This window comes from Canis aureus, chromosome 7 (genome assembly GCF_053574225.1).
Source record: "Canis aureus isolate CA01 chromosome 7, VMU_Caureus_v.1.0, whole genome shotgun sequence".
Classification (NCBI taxonomy): Eukaryota; Metazoa; Chordata; class Mammalia; order Carnivora; family Canidae; genus Canis; species Canis aureus.
In genome coordinates this window covers 29,370,871-29,391,416 of record NC_135617.1, presented here as the reverse complement: position 1 = coordinate 29,391,416, position 20,546 = coordinate 29,370,871, and the positions used below count along the sequence as shown (strand labels likewise).

Genomic DNA, 20,546 nt, shown 5'->3' with positions numbered 1-20,546 from the left:
CAGTGAATATGACATCTATAAAGTAAATCAAGTATAAGTCTTGACAACTAGAAATTTGATCATTTATATATAAAAAAAAAAAAAAAATAGAGTTGCCTGGGTGGCTCAGTGGTTCAGTGTCTGCCCTTCAGCTCAGATCATGATCTCAGGGTCCTGGGACCAAGTCCTACATTAGACTCCCCACAGGGAGCCTGCTTCTCCCTCTGCCTATGTCTCTCTCTCTCTGTCTCTCTGTCTCTCATGAATAAATAAATAAAACTGTTTTTTTTTTTAAAAGGTAAGTTAATGAGCTAGATGATCAGAATGAGGAATTCTTCCACAAAGCAACTCAAGACATTGAATGTACAACAAAAAAAGTTAAAAGGTTAGACCCAGATGTTCTAATATTTATCTAAATATCCCAGAAAGGAGATTATATAGTATTGAAGGTAGTAAATATTCAAGACAATAATGGAAGACAATTTTCAACAACTGAAGACAGTACCTCCAAGATGGGAGGACCCACTAAGTGCCAAACAGGATGAATAAAAAAAGACACATTATAGTGTATACCCAGAACTCCAAAGAGAAAGACAAAAATCTCAATTGCTTCACAAAGGGAAAATATTCTAATTCTAAATAAAGAAGCAAGTGTCAGATTGACATAGGCCTTCTCATCATCCACAGTACGTGCAAAAATGTCTTCTTGGGGTCATCTCTTACAAATTCATATGGGGAGTGTGCCTGAGTGACTCAGTTGGTTAAGCATTCCATCCTACCCTTGATTTTGGCTCAGTTCATGATCTCAAGATCATGAGATCAAGCCCCAAGTCAGGCTTCACACTGATCATGGAGCCTGCTTGAGATTCTCTCTCTCTCTGCCCCTCTCTCACCACTCCCACTCACTTTCTCAAAAAAAAAAAAAAAAAAAATCATGTGAGAAAACTAACCTAGGATTCTAGGTCCAGAAAATTATCATTCAAGAGTGAATCAAAATAAATACATCTTTGAACATAAAAGGAATCGGAATTTTTTTGAACCAATAAACTCTCTCTCAATGAATGATTCAGTTTTAATTCAGAAAAAAAAGACAAAAAGGCAAACAAAAAAATGAATCTAAGAGTTTGATCCAAAAAAGCAATGATAAGCAAAAATAATAATATGAATAATACTATAATATATATACTGTGTCATTTGTATCATAGTATATATAATTATAAGATATAAATACATCTATTATATACCATGTATATACTATACAATATATAAAACATAATGGTATAAATAAAATAATATAACAAGTACATAAACATTTCTGACAATCTGGAACTAAAATCTCAGATAATCTCAACATGGTAAATAACTGGGGGAAGTGAAATAGGAAATATAAGGATTCTAAGGTTCTTACCATTTTTGGAGAAATCATATAGATATTGACTTAAAAATATTGCTAGAAAAATCTTCACTGCTATTAAATTTTTAAGACCAACCACCAAAAATGAGAAACATAATGCAAAGATTGTAGGATTTCCAAACCTCAGGATGGAGGTAGAAATGGAACAGAAAATGATCTATCCAAGAAAGAACAAACGGGGAAAAAGTTCTTGAATGGAAACTAGAAAACAAAAAGGATAGCATGCAGCATAAATCCAAGCATATCACTTATCACAATAAATATGAAGGACTTTAAAAATCTTTAAAATAAAAAATATTAATGAGGATAAAAAGAACATGAAGAAAGATTATAACAATAGGGAGCTGGAAACAGAAAGATAAATGGTTATTGACTTAGAGTACTTGAACTAAACAGAATCTCTTGACTAGGGGAAATGAGATATAGCTGAGGGAACAGTTATCATACAAAAAAAAACAGAGAAGTAAGTCAAAGTCTAGGTAAGTATACACAGAATCTTGAGTGCCCTATTCCCACCTGGATCCCAAAATGTTTTTAGTGATGCATTTTCCCTTCAGACAGAACACCAGAAGATTCTTCTCTGAGAAATAAGACAACCCAAAAGAACAGACCAAAGGACACTGACATCAGGAATTGTCCAATTAAACTGCCTGGTCAATATCCCTGTTGGAAAACCAATGGTCAATAGCTCAAACTATGTTCACAAAGCTTCCCATCAGCTTTTTAGTGCCCTATTCTTAAATAAACATAGAACCAAGGATCTATATATATATCGATATATATCGATATCTTCAGATATCGAAAGCTAATAGAAAAGACCAAAGCTATATTCAGAGTAAAGAAAGTTGAAGGAAACAGTTTGTTTTACAGAAAACTTTGAAAAATACTATCTTTAATATTCTCAGAGAAATAAAAGAAAATATTATAGTCATAAAATAAAATTAGGATGCTTTTAATAAGAAGCATTCAGAGCAAAACCATCTCTCAAAATTAGATATATGATGGATAAATATTAGAATACTGGGAACAAAGAAAAAGTCCTAAAAACTTTCAGAGGCTAAAAATAGGTGGTGTGCACATCTAAAAAAAAGAATCAAAATTGTATTAGACTTTTCAATGTCAAAACTGGAAACTTGAAGAAAATGGAACGTCTTCAAAAATTCCAAGGGAAATGGAATCCAACACAGAATTTATTTTAAATCCAGTTAATCATCAGTCAAATATGAGGGTAGAATAAAGATGTTTTCAGAAATCTAAGATGTCAAAGCTTATATCCCATGCACTGTTTCTCAGAAATCTGCAGGAAGAGGCATTCTTCCAAACTGTCAAATAAGTCAAATAAGAAATAAAATGTGAGATTCTGGAACAAGGCATTCAACTCACATGTAGTAAGGAAATTCCCAAAATGATGGCGCAAGGAGGCCCAGGATGATAGCTATGCAACAAGCCTGGAAAGAAACAGGTCCAAATTAGAGAAGTTTAGAAATCTCCAGAGAGATTCTCCAAAAAGAAAAAAAAAATTGATGACATACCACATGTGCTCAAATATTTATCAAAAGAATACTTAAGAATTAGCAGAAAGTGTGGGTATAAATCAATGATAAATAGATTTTTAAAACTATCGTAAAAAAACCTTTCCAGGCCAATAGCATTCTCACAAACATGGTCAATGTTCCTAAAACCCACCAGACTTCCTGCAAGAAGTGTGTCAAGCATCAACCCCACAAAGTGACAATACAAGAAAAACAAAGATTCTCTTTCTGCCCAGAGAGTGATGTTAGGACAGGAAGCAGGGTGGCTATCATGGGCAGTCAAAGACAATTTTCCAGAGGAAAACTACAAAGATTGCACCAAGGCTTGAATGCACTGAGCCCAATTGCAGATCTAAAAGAATGCTGGCTATTAAGACATATAAGCATTTTGAACTGGGAGGAGATAAGAAGAGAAAGGACCAAGCAATCCAGTTCTAAGCTTCATATTTTGTTATATCATGAAGACAATAAAATCTTGAGGTTATGTAAAAAAAAATGAACATAAAAAAGAAGTGAATTACTCTAGGGAGAGCAAAAAGATATACAAGTAGCTTTGAATAAAGTTTGCATGGTCATAATCATAAAAATGTTAATACTGATCTAATCAAAATTATCAGTTCATTGAAAGGTAGGTGGAATGGAAGACTACTTGGGGAACTGAATGATAAATCTTCAATTTATAATATAGAAGATCAATAGGTAATTCCCAAAGCTTTTTTAAAAAAGTGACAGAAAAATGTTATTTAATAAGTTTTTAAGAGCTATTTGATTCAATCAGCAAATAGCTACAAGTTAGAATCATGAAGTATTTTGCTAGAACAGGACTCCCACCTACCTACAAAGAAATGAAAACACAACTGGCACCAGGCTTCTCATCAATAACACTGAATTCTAGAATACCAAATTGCCCACCTTCAAAGGCCCAAGGAAAAATAATTTTCAAGCTGAAATTTTATACCTATATAAATTATCAAATATAAGAATAAAATATTTTCAGCTTTGTATGGATTTGGAAAGTTTACATTCATCCATCTCGTGGGAAAATGATTTCTCTAGAAAAAAGCAAAACAGAAAAAGAATGCAAGAAAGACTACAAAATGAGATACAAGGAACCATAGCAACCAAGCATTAACCTAAAAGAAGACAGAAAAACTAAAGATGCAAATCCATGTTCTTTGGCATGTAGGATATATTTTTTCTCAGTAGTAGTGTTCAGATACACAGTATTTTAGTTCTTTATTTTTTTAGAGCAAAAAGAAAACCTGACTTGGCAATGAAGAATATTTAATAACTATGTGATTTTTATTTGGTTTAAGTTTTTAGAAACAATCTACAGATAAATCGGAGAATGCTGAATCATAGTTAAAGATCATTTTGTAAATATAGATTCTGGCCTTGAAAAATAAGAATAAATCCTTTTTTAAAAAGCAAGAAATTGGAAGGATTGTGGTTAAGAAACTATGTGTACAAAGTTCCTCATCTTTCACTATTTAGAATTAAAACATAACATATAAATTGTGAATTATGAACCATAAATATTTTATTTAACTTATAAAGGAAAGCTCCAGAAGATAAAAAATAAAAGCAAAAAAAAAAAAAAATAAAAGCAATTGAAAATACTAGTACTCATTTTGAGAAATGGAAATTAGGTGTAGGGAGAGATGACAATTATTATTATTATTATTTATATTATATTTTTATATTTTTATATTTTTCTCCTTTTTGTTTGAGTACTTTTACTATGTGTGCTACTATGGTCTATTTGTGTGCTCCAAAATTCATGTTTAAATCCTTACTCCAAAAGGAGCCTTTTAGATGAGTTCCCACAGGGCTCCCAAAGCCCACCCATCACAGGAGTTCACAGCAAGAAGCTACAACCTGAAGAGCGGTCTCACTTGATCATATTGGCATCTTGTCCTCAGACTTCCAGCCTCCAGAACTGTGAGAAATAACTTCCTATTGTTTGTGTGCTACCCAGTCTATGGTATTTGGTTATAGCATCCTGATATATGCCTAGATAAAATTTGAATTTATATAAAAGACTAGCTTAAAATGAGAAGGACATAGGTTGATGCATATGTTAGAAAGAGGATACACCAAAAAGTCAGAATCAGGAACAGAAGGTGGAGGAAATGAATGATTTCCATTTTTAATTCCTAAATTTGTTTCAGACAAGTGTTAAGTTTGGAATTTTATAATTTAAAAATTAAAAATAACAAATTTGTAGTAAAACTAATGAAAACTAGTCAAGAAAATGGACAACTGAACAAAATGCTATTCTTCATTTCTGGAAGAAACAATTTAAAACATTTTCCCCACGGGTAGTTGTTAGCATTATTTTCCTACAAAAAGGAAGAATGCCATTATTTATTATAATTAATTATATTTATTAATAAATATAATAACAAGCACTTAGCTAAAGATACTTTCTAGAGTGTTAATTTATAGTCCTTTAAAAAAATTGAATTCCCCAAGCATTAATTCTTACTTATGTATCATAGGCCTCGTATGCTTTAATTAAGTTCATTCTTTTTATGGAACAGCTCAGTAGTTTTGCAAGTCTTTAAAATCTAATAATGCAATCCACTTACATAAAATAAACTTTTTGACAAGAGTCTGAGTGACAGGACCTTTGCTAGGACCTGAGGGACACAAAGATGAGTAAGTCAGAAAAGCAGCTCACAGGAAGTTTACAAGGGAGTCTCAGTGTCCATAGAAGGATTTCATCACCCCTTGAGAGCCATAGAAATCTTTCACAGCGAGCCTGTGGTTCTCAGCTTCTCATTTCTGTATCAAGTTATTAGGTTATTTTCTGAAGTGGCCAGGAGTCAATCGTGGCTTTTTTGGTTAATAGCTATTGGTTAGAAATGTGACACTGAGGCATTAAATATAGCTTCAATATTTGATACTGCGCTCTTTTCTTGTATGTGATATCAACAACCAAAATTAGAGTTATGCTATGCCCAGAACTTGAATGTAACCCCACTTGTGTGTACCAATGTTAAAGCTTTAGCAGTCGCATTCCAGCTGGATTTGCAGATGCACCAGCTCTGTGTGGCTCTACCTCCAGAAGGCTTCATTTTGCATGGATTTGAATTTAGCTGCAGGTCTCTATCAGGTGACGGTAAGCAGTTAAGTGCTCTTTCTCGTGGTTTACTATTGCCAGAAACCAAAACTATCCAGAGCCCCAGTGTTTGTACCTTTTTATGACACTTTATTGTTCGTTACTTTATACTCTCACATACCTATCTTCCCCCTCTGGCACATGAGTTTTGTGATACAAGAGACCTGTCTCATTGTTAAGTGTCTCCTCGGTTCTGTGTAAAATGTCTAGAAATAAAATTTTGATTTGTGTTTAATGAATCTTTTAAAATATTACTTACCACTAAGTAATACCCTCTTGTTTCCACACGTTCATCCCCATCTCGCCAAGGTGCAGAATCTCTGACTTACCATTTAAAGAGCATTTATGAGAACTCGGCCCTAATCACAGCAGCAACATGTATGGATCCTTTTTATGCTCCAGACCATGTGCTAAGTGTATATTTATTTACACATAGTGGGTTTTTTTTTTATCTTTACAACAATCCCTTAGGATCCATTTTATCACCACTGCACGCATGAAGAATCAAGGCCTAGCAGGAAATGTTCCCCACATCAAGACACAGTTCATAAAGGGTAGACATAGGATTTGAACCTACACCTGTCTGTCTTTTGAGTCTAAGCATTTAACCACTGCAACTAAAGGTGGCATTCCCAAGACTTTGGGAGAAAATGGTAAAGAAATTTATTAATCTCAGGAAGTGGCAGAGACAAGCAGGGGAGTTTAGAAAGGCATGGCTATGACTGGAATGCTGATCTGGGGGTTGGGTAGAAGTTAATTCCAGTGACATGGAATTCCTTTGCATTAATAAGAATAATGTACTTGACAAGTCATTTCATTATGTTTTTCATGCATGTAGTCGCTTGCCATTTATTTACAATGTAGGAATAATTATAACACATTTTGTAATTTGTACAAATATGCACAATGAACCATTTACCATTGTTAGACTCATGATTACGGCATGTAATTAAAGCACAATGGTTTTGCATTTTTTCACAAGCATTGATAAAATTAATCCTGTTTTTTTTTTCAGAATGACTTTTAAAAAACACCAATGTTTAATTATTAGTATTATTTTTTTCTAATCTTTTTAAATAAACTGCTCTTGCCTTGCCATGGAAGTGTTTTTAAAGCCTTGGCATCAAAAAAGCCTCAGTTTATGTCTTTGTCTACCACTCTCTAGTTTTGTGACATTGGACATGATACTTAATCTCCCTAAGCTTCAGATAGCCATACAAAAGCAAGAAAAAGAGGGGGATCCCTGGGTGGCGCAGCGGGTTAGCACCTGCCTTTGGCCCAGGGCGCGATCCTGGAGACCCGGGATCGAATCCCACGTCGGGCTCCCTGCATGGAGCCTGCTTCTCTCTCTGCCTCTCTCTCTCTCTCTCTCTCTCTGTGTGACTATCATGAATAAATAAATAAATAAATCTTTAAAAAAAAAAAAAAAAAAGCAAGAAAAAGGAATCCTAACTTGCCAAGTTCTTTGAGAAGAGATGAAGTACATGAAGCTCCAAGTACAGGGTTTGAAGCATAGTAACTGTGATAATGATGATGATGATCATGACAGCAATCTTTATTGAGTGCTTACTATTTGCCAGGCACTTTTCTGGGTGTCTTATATGAATAAACTCATTGACTCCATAAAAAGTAGCAAGCAAGGACGCCTGGGGGCTCAGTTGATTAAGTGTCTGCCTTCAGCTCAGGTCATGATCCCAGATCATGATCTCAGGGTCCTGGGATGGAGCCCCCACATCAGGCTCTCTGCTCAGCAAGGAGACTGCTTCTCCTTCTCCCACTGCCACTCCCTCTGCTTGTGCATTCTCTCTGCCAAATAAATAAACAAAATCTTAAAAAAAAATAAAAGTAGCAAGCAGTAGTTGCTGTACTAGCAGTGCTCAGTTCGAGGACTGTATGCCCATGCCAATATTTCTCCACTGGAATTACAGTGATGGCAGGTTTTAAAACTCACTGTAGTTCCTCAGTGTACCCAAATGAGTTGAAAACTTAGGTTGACACAAAAACCTGCACACAAAGGTTATAGCAGCTTTGTTCATGATTGCCAAAACTTACAAGCAACCAAGATGTTCAATAGCCGAGTGGATAAACTGTGGTCCATCCATACAATGCATATTTTTCATTAATAAAAGAAATGAACGATAGAGCCACAAACAGATCAAGGAACCAGAAATGCATGTTGCTAAGCGAATGAAACCAATCTGAAAGACAACATACTGTATGATTCCAACTATAAGACGTTCTGGAAAATGAAAAACTATGGGGACAGTGAAAAAGATCAGTGGTTGCCAAACGTTCAGAAGGTGGGAGGGAAGGAGGAATAGCGGAGGCACAAGGGATTTTTAAGGCAGTGAAACTGGTCTATATGATACTGTAATGGTAGAGACACATTATTATATATTTGTCAAATATACATAGAATATACAAAGAGTGACCCTAATTAAATTTCTGGAGTTAACAATAATATATCAATATTAAGACTGAATCATTAATTGTGAAAAATGTACCACACTAATGAAAGATGTTAATAGGAGAAATTATGTGGTTGCAGGTAGGGAATATTGTCTGCTCAATTTTTCTTTAAGCCTCAAGTTGCTCTAAAAAAATAAAGTCTGCTAATCTGTAAAAACGTACCAGGTTGTACACTTAAAGAATATATTATAGAGTTCTTTCTGAGGCTTAATTAATAAAGACATTTTCCCCTGCCCACAAAAAATATATATTTTTTCCCTGAAAAGTCATTGTAAAAAACTAAAAGCTGAGAATGGTCTTACTTAAGTAAAAAAAAAAGGAAGGAGAAAAGTGTTCAGAGACTAAGTAAAGAGAACCCACCTTGAGTGCCCACCTCATCTATGCTGAATAATTTCAGACACAGAGGAATTCCCAAGTCAGTGATTTCTAAAGCAGTGTCCCTGTAGCAACATCAGCTTCATAGGCAACTTGCTAGAAAGATTCTTGGTCTACCCGGATTGGGCTGAGTCAGGGGTGGAGCCCAGCAATCTGTGTTTTGACCAGTCCTCCACGTGAGTCAGATGCTTGCCGAAGTTCCATAGCTACTGCTCAAAGTCAGTGGATCTCTACTTTCCTTCTTTTTATTATTTTTTAAAATTCTTCTAAAAGATTTTATTTTTAAGTAATCTCCATACCCAATATGGGGCTTGAACTCACAAACCCAAGATTAAGAGTCAAATGCTCTACCAACTGAGCCACTCAGGTGCCCCTCTTCTTCCCATTTTTCAGCAGACACATAAATTCACAAGCAAAAGTTTCCCATGTTTGATGACAGAGCCCCAGTGGATAGGCGCTAGGGTGAGGTAAGTGGGGTGCCACAACATGGAGAAATCAAGATAGATCCTACTTCGATGCAATGCTTTCAAAATCAAACGAATACAAAAAATATCCATGATGAACAAAATAATAAAATTTTCAATACAGACAGGATCAGTGTGACTGATTTTCCCTTTAGCCTCAGGCTGCCCACTGATCACAAGGCATTGCTTCAGCATGGGGGGGGGGCATTTGTGGGGGGCTGGGGGCTGGGATCACTGAGGCCAGCCTTCCCTTTCTCCTGAGTGAAGTACTTGCCCTGTGTCACACCATCCTCCTTCAGGCACTGCCCCCATTAAACAGTGGTACTAATTGGAAACTGAGCATTTCTTTTTTTTTTTTTTTTTTTTTTTTGAAACTGAGCATTTCTAAGAGAAATCAAAGAATTACTGTTCTCGAGACTTAGCATTTTTGTGGGAAGACTGAGTTTACACACAGAAATAGCAGAGAACCCACCAAATAACATCTCCACATGCAAGTTACAATAGTGCTAAGGGTTTAAATTCTGACGAATCACCCAGGACAAGAGAACTGAGCTACATGAGGCTTACTTGGTAACTTGATGAAAACGCTCTGGGGACTCCACATGGCTACAGGAACAGTGGCTGTGTTACAGTGATCCTCCAGGGAGACAGCCACTTGGAGCCAAGTTTGGAAGGTCTGCAGAGTTGGCAGAGGGGATGAGAGAAGAAGCAAAATCTGCTGTAAGCCTGAAGAAGAAACGGAAAAACTGGGGAGTGTGGGAAATGCAGCACAGGTTTGCTTAGCTCCTCTAGAAATAAGGAAAACCAAGGAAAGAGGTACAGGAGATGTCAGAGGGAAAGGGCAGAGTGGGAGAAAGAGTGAGAAGGAGGGAGCTACAGCTTGTGATTAAGAGTATTACTTAGCCACAGCTTTCCCCGGATTCTGGAAGCTAAGAAACGGGAGGTCCTGAATCAAGTTAGAAATGACAAACAACTAAAAAGGAGCAAAGGAAGAAGTTGCTGTGGCCAAGTTCATAAAGGGTGTTGCCTGTGTTCTCCTCTAGGATTCTGATGGATTCTTGTCTCACATTTAGGTCTTTCATCCGTTTTGAGTTTATCTTTTTGTATGTGCAAGAGAATGGTCTAGTTTCATTCTTCTGCACATGACTGTCCAATTTTCCCAGGACAATTTATTGAAGAGACTGTCTTTTTTCCAGTGGATAGTCTTTCCTGCTTTGTTGAATATTAGTTGACCATAAAGTTGAGGGTCCACTTCTGGGATTCTCTATTCTGTTCCATTGAGCTTTGTGTCTGTTTTTGTGCCAGTACCACACTGTCTTGATGACCACAGCTTTGTAGTACAACCTGAAATCTGGCATTGTGATGCCCCCAGCTATGGTTTTCTTTTTTAATACTCCCCTGGCTATTCGGGGTCTTTTCTGATTCCACACAGGTCTTAAGATGATTGTTCCAACTCTCTAAGAAAGTCCATGGTATTTTGATAGGGATTGCATTAAATGTGTAAATTGCCCTGAGTAACATTGACATTTTCACAATATTAATTCTTCCAATCCATGAGCATGGACATTCATGAAGGCAAGAGAAACAAAAGCAAAAATGAATTATTGGGATTTCATCAAGATAAGAAGCTTCTGCACAGCAAAAGAAACAGACCACAAAACTCAAAGACAACCTACAGAATGGGAGAAGATATTTGCAAATGACCTAGCAGATAAGGGCTAGTATCCAAGATCTATAAAGAACTTATTAAACTCAACAGCAAAGAAACAAACAATCCAATCATGAAATGGGCAAAAGACATGAACAGAAATCTCACAGAGGAAGACACAGACATGGCCAAAACGCACATGAGAAAATGCTTTGCATCACTGGCCATCAGGGAAATACAAATCAAAACCACAATGAGATACCAACTCACACCAGTGAGAATGAGGAAAATTAACAAGACAGGAAACAACAAATGTTGGAGAGGATGTGGAGAAAGGGGAACCCTCTTTTACTGTTGGTGGGAATGTGAACTGGTGCAGCCACTCTGGAAAACTGTCTGGAGGTTCCTCAAAGACTTAAAAATAGATCTGCCCTATGACCCAGCAATTGCACTGCTGGGGATTTACGCCAAAGATACAGATGCAGGGAAACGTCAGGACACCTGCACCCCAATGTTTATAGCAGCAATGTCCACAATAGCCAAACTGTGGAAGGAGCCTCGGTGTCCATCGAAAGATGAATGGATAAAGAAGATGTGGTCTATGTATACAATGGAATATTACTCAGCCATTAGAAATGACAAATACCCACCATTTGCTTCGATGTGGATGGAACTGGAGGGTATTATGCTGAGTGAAATAAGTCAATCGGAGAAGGACAAACATTATATGGTCTCATTCATTTGGGGAATATAAAAAATAGTGAAAGGGAATAAAGGGGAAAGGAGAGAAAATAAGTGGGAAATATCAGAGAGGGTGACAGAACATGAGAGACCCCTAACTCTGGGAAACGAACAAGGGGCAGTGGAAAAGGAGGTGGGCGGGGGGATGGGGTGGCTGGGTGATGGGCACTGAGGGGGGCACTTTATGGGATGAGCACTGGGTGTTATGCTATATGTTGGCAAATTGAACTCCAATAAAAAGAAATTTTTTTAAAAAAGGAGCAAAGGACATTAAAACAGAATTAAGTGGTCATATAAAAATTTTCAAATTTCAACCTGTGAAAGACTTCAGTGCAATTCAAACACGTCAACTGAAGTGATGATTGGGGGACTTCCACAGCAAAAACTTTTTTTTATAAAGAAGAATGCTCAGATTGGGAGCACTGAGCAGTTTCTGGGCCCCTTAGTCATTCTGAATGGAGACACGCAGCACCACTGTGAGAACCTAACACCCCGGTGATTTGGGCAGGGCTGGACTTTGCAAACTGTTTTCTTTTTGGAGAAAGGTATTTGTCTTTCTCAGTAATTGTTGCTGAAGATCTACAGCTGAGACCCAGCAGCAGCTGCAGGAGCCAGAACAGGACAAGCTCAGCAGGTTACAGAAATAAAAGCTCCAGTTCAAGCTGAGAAAGCAGATACAGAGGAAACAGACTGGGCTACGTAAAGCTCACCCTTAACCTGTTGCTAAGAAGGAAATTGCCAGCAGACAGTAGGGTCAAGTAGGAGTGGAACAGCACTGTCATTGCATTTTGGAACAGAGAATGAAAGGAGCTTCTCAGGGTTATGGGCAGAGTCTGTGAGAACTAGAATTATGTAAGATCCCTTTTTCAGGGACAGCCATTAGGCATCTGAACAGAACCTATAAGGTCATGATGTCTACCAGGATCAGGGCCTATCACTTCTGTTTAGCAAGTTATCAAACTAGAGCCATCACCCAGATCAGAAGTAGGAAAGAATGAGGAGGCCCTACAAAGCACAGACTTTGTGGAATAGGAAAGTGCCATGGACTTGTTCTTGCAACCTGGTACTCACTGGCCCACTCCACCTCAGGCTAGGGAGCTCTGGGCTGTCCTGGTCAGAATATTCTTCATATAAGTGGTCAACACTGGCTGACTTGGTCTAGGAGAAGCCACTGGCCAGAGCTGAGATGAAGCTCAGCTCTGGAAGCTCAGCTCTGGATCTAAGGAGATGTCGACCCTAGGACTCTACCCAGGGAGGAAAAAAAAAGGCAAGACCCTTTGTTCTTTTTTGTTTTTGCTTTTGGATTTTATTTATTTATTCATGAGAGACACAGGGAGAGAGGCAGAGACACAGGCAGAGGGAGAAGCAGGGTCCCCACAGGGAGCTCGATGTGAGACTCGATCCCAGGACCCCAGGATCATGCCCTGAGCCGAAGGCAGTTGCTCAACCACTAAGCCACCTGGATGCCCCCAAAAAAGCAAGTTCTGAGAGAGAATTCTACCAACTTGAGGCCATGCCAACTTCAGGGCTGAAGTGAAGGAAAGAAATTCAAGGCTCAGATTCTGCAAGATGTGTTAATAGGTTATATAATGATTGTCCTAAAATTTCTCTCTATATATAAACAGTTTTTTAATATTATATATATGTTTTGTTTCTCTTTTAGAGTTAAGTACTCATTTCCTATGAAAATACTAACTTGTCTTTGATCAATTGGGAGTAAATGATTTTTGTCATTATTTGAAAATAAAAGCAAGGCCAAAAAGTGAAAATCTTTGCATTATAGAGCAGAGAGTTTTTAAAGATTCTTGAGTTACCCAGTGATATGATGAAATCAGTCTTCAAGGACAAAGATCTGAGCAGTAGCCTAGTAGAAGTAGGAGAAGAAGACTGAAGACAGTAGAAGACTGAAGACAGAAAGCCTAGTATTGCATACTATTGAAATGATTTAAAATCTAAAATAACATTTGCTAGGACTTAAGGGTAATAGTAGAAAGGGACAAATCTGAGAAAGAATTGTTCAGAGCTGCAAGTAGGGAGAACAATGAAGGAGAGATGGCACCACATCTTCCGCAGAGGGGGTTAGAAGAATGTGGGGGCTCTTGATGGCAATGAGGGAAGAATGCTGAAGTAACTGAGGGTGCAGATCATGAATCCTGTCCATGTGAGATTTTAGGATAAGCAGAACACCCATATTTTGTGGGCAACTAGAGATAAGGTAATGGAGAGAGACTGTGAGGTAAAAAAAATTTAGGAAAGAAAAGACCCAGGTTGAAGCTATGTGCACAATGGTAGAGAAAAGATCCAAGGGTACTATAATAATAATAGCAACAAGAGTAATTACAATTTCTGTGAGTTATTGAATGGCTACTGTATTCTAGCCACATTACCAACAGTCACCTGTTTCGCCTCTAGACACCATGAAATAGATTTGATTGCTCCTCTTACAGATCGGAGATTGATGCTCCTTGAGGTTAAGGGACTTGCCTAAGGCGACCCACTTAAGGACCAGGACTAGATTTCCAGTCTGTTGACTCCCAATTCAGCCTCTTTCCACCAGGAATTCCTTTCATATGTGTAGTGGGTCATTCTTCTTGTCACAAAGCACTGGAGGTGGAATTATGAAAATATGGATATCCTATTGGAGTAACTTTAATGGAAGAGAGGAAGGGAAATCAGAGTATTAACATAGGTTGGGCCTGAGAGAGGCACAAGTCTGGTAAAGAAAGAAGCCAAGAAATTTGTAATATCCTCCTACAATGATTTAAAAAAAAAAAATCAGTAAAGAAAGCATTACTCCTTGTCCTAAACCTGACACAACACAAAGATAGAACTTTGAAACATAATTTGGTTTTGGAACACTTAATTACCTCCCCCACTAATGTAAAGGGAAAGATGAGATCCAGACAACAGCTTTCAAATAGAGCAGAAGTTCCAGTAGGGAGTTGAGCAAAGAGAACTGAGATGCTTTACAGCTTCATTAATAAATTCCCAGAACATTATACATATCCACATTCACTTATAAGCTCCTCGCCTCCTTGTCTCCTCTCTTTGGCCCCAAACATTCCAAAAGTGAATGTAAGCAACTTTTATTCTATTTTCTTAGGATTTATTATAATTATATATGTTTTGAGGTCAAATGATAAGATTCTAAAATCAATGCCATTTAACAAGCACTTAGTTAATGTGTTCTAATCTCAGTAGACACCAGAATGTGTTAGACATTTCCTGCCTTCCAGAAATGCACCATCTTTACATGGGCAACCATAAATCAGGATATGTGATGAAGGCTGTAAGAGAAATAGGAAATGGGGATTCAGTGCAAAAAAAAAAAAAAAAAAAAAAAAGAATGAGAATAATAAGGATTTACATTATACCTAGAAAGACCGGGTGGAATCTTGTCAGGAGCTAATGTTTATTCTGGGCCTTCAAAGGTGAATAAAATTTTTCTGAGGGGTTCAAAGACGAATAAGAAAAATGGAGTATTTTAATTGGGGCAGAAATGGAGGCTGCAGTACTTGACCAGACTACAACTGGCCCCAAAGAGAAATAGCCCATGGCCTAATGGACAATGTATAAAGGAGCCTAAAAGATATATACCCTCTCTCAGGCCTGATACTGAACACAGTCCCATCAACTGGGGGATCAGCAGCAGGAGCCCAGACAGCAGGGAGCACAGGAAGTCTGAGGATCAGCAGAACCGTGGCTTCAGGTCTCTCTTACTGGCCCTGCGAACTCAAGCCTCAGAGAGACTTTGGCAAAGGCTTAGCCTTGGACTTGACAGAGAGTACTGTCTCTCTTAGTGTTTGAGGATGTAAAGAAGTTGAGCACCATAGAGAATGGTCCTGGCCATTCCCTTGATAAGCAGACTGCCAATGCCTAGACTTCATTCCAGAAACATCACATATTAGATCTAGGATAAGAAGATCAATCTGAGACCCTACCCAGCCAGCATGAGCTAGTTACAATTCTTTTTACTATTTCCCCAAATTACTACTACAGTGATTTACAGCAAGTAAGTATTCAATATATATTTTCTGAACAACTACCTGAATATGTTTTTATGCTACATTAAACTTGTTTTGCCTCCATTTCCTGCAGGACTACAAGCTACATTATCATCGTCATCAATCATCATCATAATCATGTTACTAGCTTCCAATTATGGTGGGTTTACCATGTGCCAGATGCAATGCTGGATGCTGGGGATCACTAATCCTCATAACACTTCTACAAGGCAGATACAATTAGCTACACTTTACAGATGGAGAAAGTCAACTTCAGAGGAATTGCAGCTCTTTCCTGGAACTCACATATAGCTCACCAGTGGCAAAGTAGTGGGACACCAACACCATGTTTTATCCAGTATGAAAACAACCCATTTCAATTGTAAATAAGCAAATTTTTAAATTTGGTCAATTGCAAGGGAGCAAAGTTATTGTGGTCAGTTGGTTTTGCGAGGGTGCAACAGGTAAGTGACTTTTTCTAAGGTTTTATTAACCTTATATATACTGAAAAGTAAACAATTTGATGAATTTTCACCAGCTGACAAAACTGATTTTTCCCATTTCAGTCTGAATATGAGAATTCCATGAATATAGCACAAAAATCACCTTTTCTTTGTCCATTACAGCCATCTCACAAAAAAGAAGAGAGATAACAGTTTCCAATTTACAGACATGTGTGATTTTATTCTAAAATTTACAAACAGTACTCTGGCACCCTATCTCAAAGGTTTACTTTCCTACCCTCCACACGTTAACAATGCTGATTACTTAATGCATGCAATCAACTCCCTCACCAAGAGATTCTAGAAGGACTTGGGACATTTTTATTCGACTACATGCAGGTTATCCTTCCTAAAGAAATATCTCAATTCTTCCCACTATCTCCTAAGGAAACTCAACTCCCCTGAACTCAGTTCTGCATGCTTCAGAAGTGAGAGATCTAGTAGAACTGGAGTAGCCCCATTTATTCTCATCACACAGAGCTGCAAAATGTAGCAAGGAAATAACAGCAGACTAGCAAAGAACCTTGCAACATCCCTTTTTAAAAGTGTTCCTGTCTGTCAGGGCATATGAATTATTATGCTACACCCCCGATTGCTAAATCTGCCCCCTCTCATGGAGGTGCCAGCTGCTGCCTGTTCACCAGCAACAGCTCTGTCACTTTTACTTTGCATCCTAATTAAGAAGACATCGAGAGACACATGGAAGTACAAGTACCAGAAGGATTGTGCTATCTGTCATACTGTCCTCCAGATGTTTCTAACGATGCTTTTGAATTTGGATGGAGGAGACACACAGAAAGAACTCTGGTGCCATGAAACCTTTCCGTGACTACTTGTTGAAGAAAGACAATTAACGACCGAACAGCTGCTAATGGGAACCTTTAGCTGGAAAACTTGTTAGGAAGAGCACTTACCATCTCTCAGAGGAATTCATACTGATAAACACCTTAGTTATGCTTCTTATTTTTGTTCTAAAATGCACAATTCATCCTTCCTAAATCAGTTTCCTTCAATTACTAAGAGAGCTCATTAAGATAAAAAAGATTTATCACCAGTTTAAAAGAAAAAAAATTTTTTGTGAGCTTATGGAAGCCTACAGTAAAAATCATTTTCCTGAAATGTTTTTAAAACTTCCCAAGTATTTGACTGGTAGCTTCTGGTATTATACTATTGAGGAATTGCAAACATATAGCTTTGAATACTGAAGCCACATTTTAGGAACTTCCCTGTTGGACATATCACTATTACCTTTTAAAGATACTTTACTTAGAATACTGTGCCCCTCCTCCACATTCCTATCCAGAGGCAATAAATACAAGTTCTGGCTTTGGATACATGTGGCTTATGGGGGGTGGGTAGGGTATAAGAGAAGGAGAGAGAGAGAGAGAGATTCTTAAATAATCATTTTGGCAACGGACCTTGTCTTTGGAGTGGCCAGACTTTATTATAACTATAGTGTACAAGTGTTCTTATTTGTTCTGAAGTGTGGTGTGAAATTGAAAGGTAAGCTTCACGTAAGGAAAGTGATCTTGAGCAAATCTCAATCAGTGTTGATCTCATTCCCTGAAGGGAAAGAAAGACTAATTAATAAAATGATATTTTAAATAGAAACTCTGACAATTCTGTCCAATTTCATTATACTAACAAGCTCTTTCTCTACCCTCAAAGAAAAATGAACCACTCTTACTAATTTTCATAAATACTGTACTATACAATCAGGAAATAATTAATTTGGAGCTCTTCATCAGTAATGGTGATGAAGTTCTTTAATGAACAGCCTCCCTTTAACTCAATGAGACAAATATTCCTGAAATATTTATTGGTTTAAAACTATATCAAGGAAAGAAAGAAGAAGCAATTTTTTAAAAACCAGGTCAAATCTTGAATAAGGTATAGCTGGTTACTTGTCCTTTTTTGCACTGAAGGAATGAAATTCTAAAGAGTATTGGAACTTTAAAAAATATATCTAAATATTATTTTTGTTAAAAATAATTGTCACATTTCTATGCATCTTCTCTGTCATAACACTATGTTAAGTTACAGAGCTATACAAGTATGAAAAAGGACTTTTCTTTCAAGAAAATCAGTATCTAAGTCAGAATCTCTCAACAGCAGCTTTATGGACACTTTGGACTAGATAATTATTTGTGCAAAGGCTGTCCTGTACATTGTGGAATGTTTAATGGCATCCCTGGCCTCTACTCAACCTGTGGCACCACCTCTTGCTTGAGTTATAACAACCAAAAATGTTTCAGACATTCAGGACATTCAGACAAATGTCCTCTGAAAACAAAATCACCTCTAGTTGAGAACTCATTGGACTTAAAGCTCAAAAACCTTTAAGGACATGGTTTTCATAAGAAGGGTACAATGATAGATTGAATCAAGAAAGGTATCTAAATAGCTAGACAATTGGGTGATCTAGTGATTATGAGTCAATTGGTTTAGGTTTACATCCTGGCTCTACTTTTTACTGACATGGGCAAGCTACATGTTTCTTGTAAGCCTCAGTCTCTGATCTATAAAATAGGGATAATAATAAAATTTACACATAGGATTGTCTTGATGAAGCAAAATAAAGTACAGAAAGACCTAGAATGATTTTCATCAACTTCCATTACCATAGGTGGCCATCAAACTTTTGTTGGATAGACTAGACCTATAAATATCCATCATTCATAGTGACATTAATAAGTACAAAATAGATTTGAATGAGTATTTTAGTGCTAATGGAAATGTAAGCTCTTTTATGCATTGGTAGAGGGCTACTTACATTTTTTAAAAAAGATTTTACTTACTTATTCATGAGAGACAAAGAGAGAAGGCAGAGACATAGGCAGAGGGAGAAGCAGGCTCCTTAGAGGGAGCCCAAAGTGGGACTTGATCCTGGAACTCCAGGATCATGCTCCCAGCAGAAGGCAGATGCTCAACCGCTGAGCCACCCAGGCCTCCCGCTATTTATATTTTAAATGATGTTTTATAACAAATACATCATGTTTAATCTTGTGAGTTTTTCCTTTAGAGGAAATGACTCAGGAATAATTAATCCATAATGATCAAAATTGAGACATAGACTAGAAAAGTTCTTGAATTTCAAAAATAAGCCCAAAATGTTGGAACAGCCAGGCAAAAATATCAAGCAATAGATAGGAAAAGAGAGAAAAAAAATAAAGCTGATCTAGCTTTCTCCATAGAGTCCAACGCCAAAACTCAGAGAATCAATACCTGTAAGATTATCAAAGAAAGAATTGTGAGCTGTGGAATTTATGACCAGTCAAGCTATCCTTCAAGTTTTATAAAATGTTCAGTCAAATCCCTTAAAATATGTAAAAATTCAGAGAATATTGCCATGATTCTTCCTTAAGAAAACTACCGGATGACAAGTTTCATCCAACCAAAATATAGCTGGGGAAAGGAAGCAAGAGATGGATGATGAACACTGAGTGTATTTCACTATAAATAAAAGAAAGAATATTTTAACATGATACAACTAACTAAAATTATGAGAGGATTGTGAAAGAAGGTGGTAAGTTTTCTGCTTTCTTCATCTTTAATACACGGAAATCAAAGGATGTCAAAGGTAACAGAGTCAGATAATATAAATTTAAACATACTTAGCTGTTCAAAGGGAAACACTTAAAAAGCTGGTAGTATTGATTGAAATAAGTTAATAAAGTAAAAGAAAAGAAGGGGAAGGAAGAGGGAACATGTGAATTTCAGTACTGCATATAGTAGGAAACTAACAAGTACAATCTAAAAACATGAAGGAACTAATGATACTACATAAAAGTATAATTAAAAGATAACAAAACAAAAATGCAAACTTCTTACTACCAGAAAAACTACACAGAGGCAAATCGAATGAAAACAGACCACAAAGTAAAAATTTCTTCAAAGTAGAAAATATAGCATAAACTAATATGATAGAATCCAGACCAAATATATGGGCCATATCAATAAATCTAAATGGCCTACACTAATTGAAAGACGAAAACTGAATCACAAGTCAAAACCTAATTCTATAAAACGGAAAAGTGAACGTTATTAAGAAAGTGAAAATAAAGAGAAAGTGTTTTAACAAGCAAAAGCAAATAAAAAGAAAGCAGGGTTTATGATTTTAACTGGCAGAGTGGAATTCAGAGCAAAAAGTATTAGACAAGACAAATAAATCTACTTATAACGACGTTTTGTAAAATTTACAAGAATACAACTGCTAAAATATTTTTGTACCAAAGAACAGCAGTGTCATGAATACAGAAAAAAAAAATTATAGGAAATTCAAAGGAAAATACC

The 20,546-nt window shown here is 36.9% G+C and overlaps 1 long non-coding RNA gene and 1 pseudogene across 1 annotated transcript in view; one reads left to right on the top strand and one right to left on the bottom strand.

The window, feature by feature from the left end:
- Positions 1-10,079, bottom strand: part of LOC144317199 (uncharacterized) — a 97,181-nt gene extending 87,102 nt beyond the window's left edge. The window contains exon 1 of the long non-coding RNA XR_013383133.1: positions 9,925-10,079. This is a non-coding gene — a long non-coding RNA (uncharacterized LOC144317199). The remainder of the gene's footprint in view (positions 1-9,924) is intronic.
- On the top strand, positions 3,056-3,363 carry LOC144316803 (large ribosomal subunit protein eL42-like; annotated as a pseudogene).
- Positions 10,080-20,546: the final 10,467 nt, after the last annotated feature.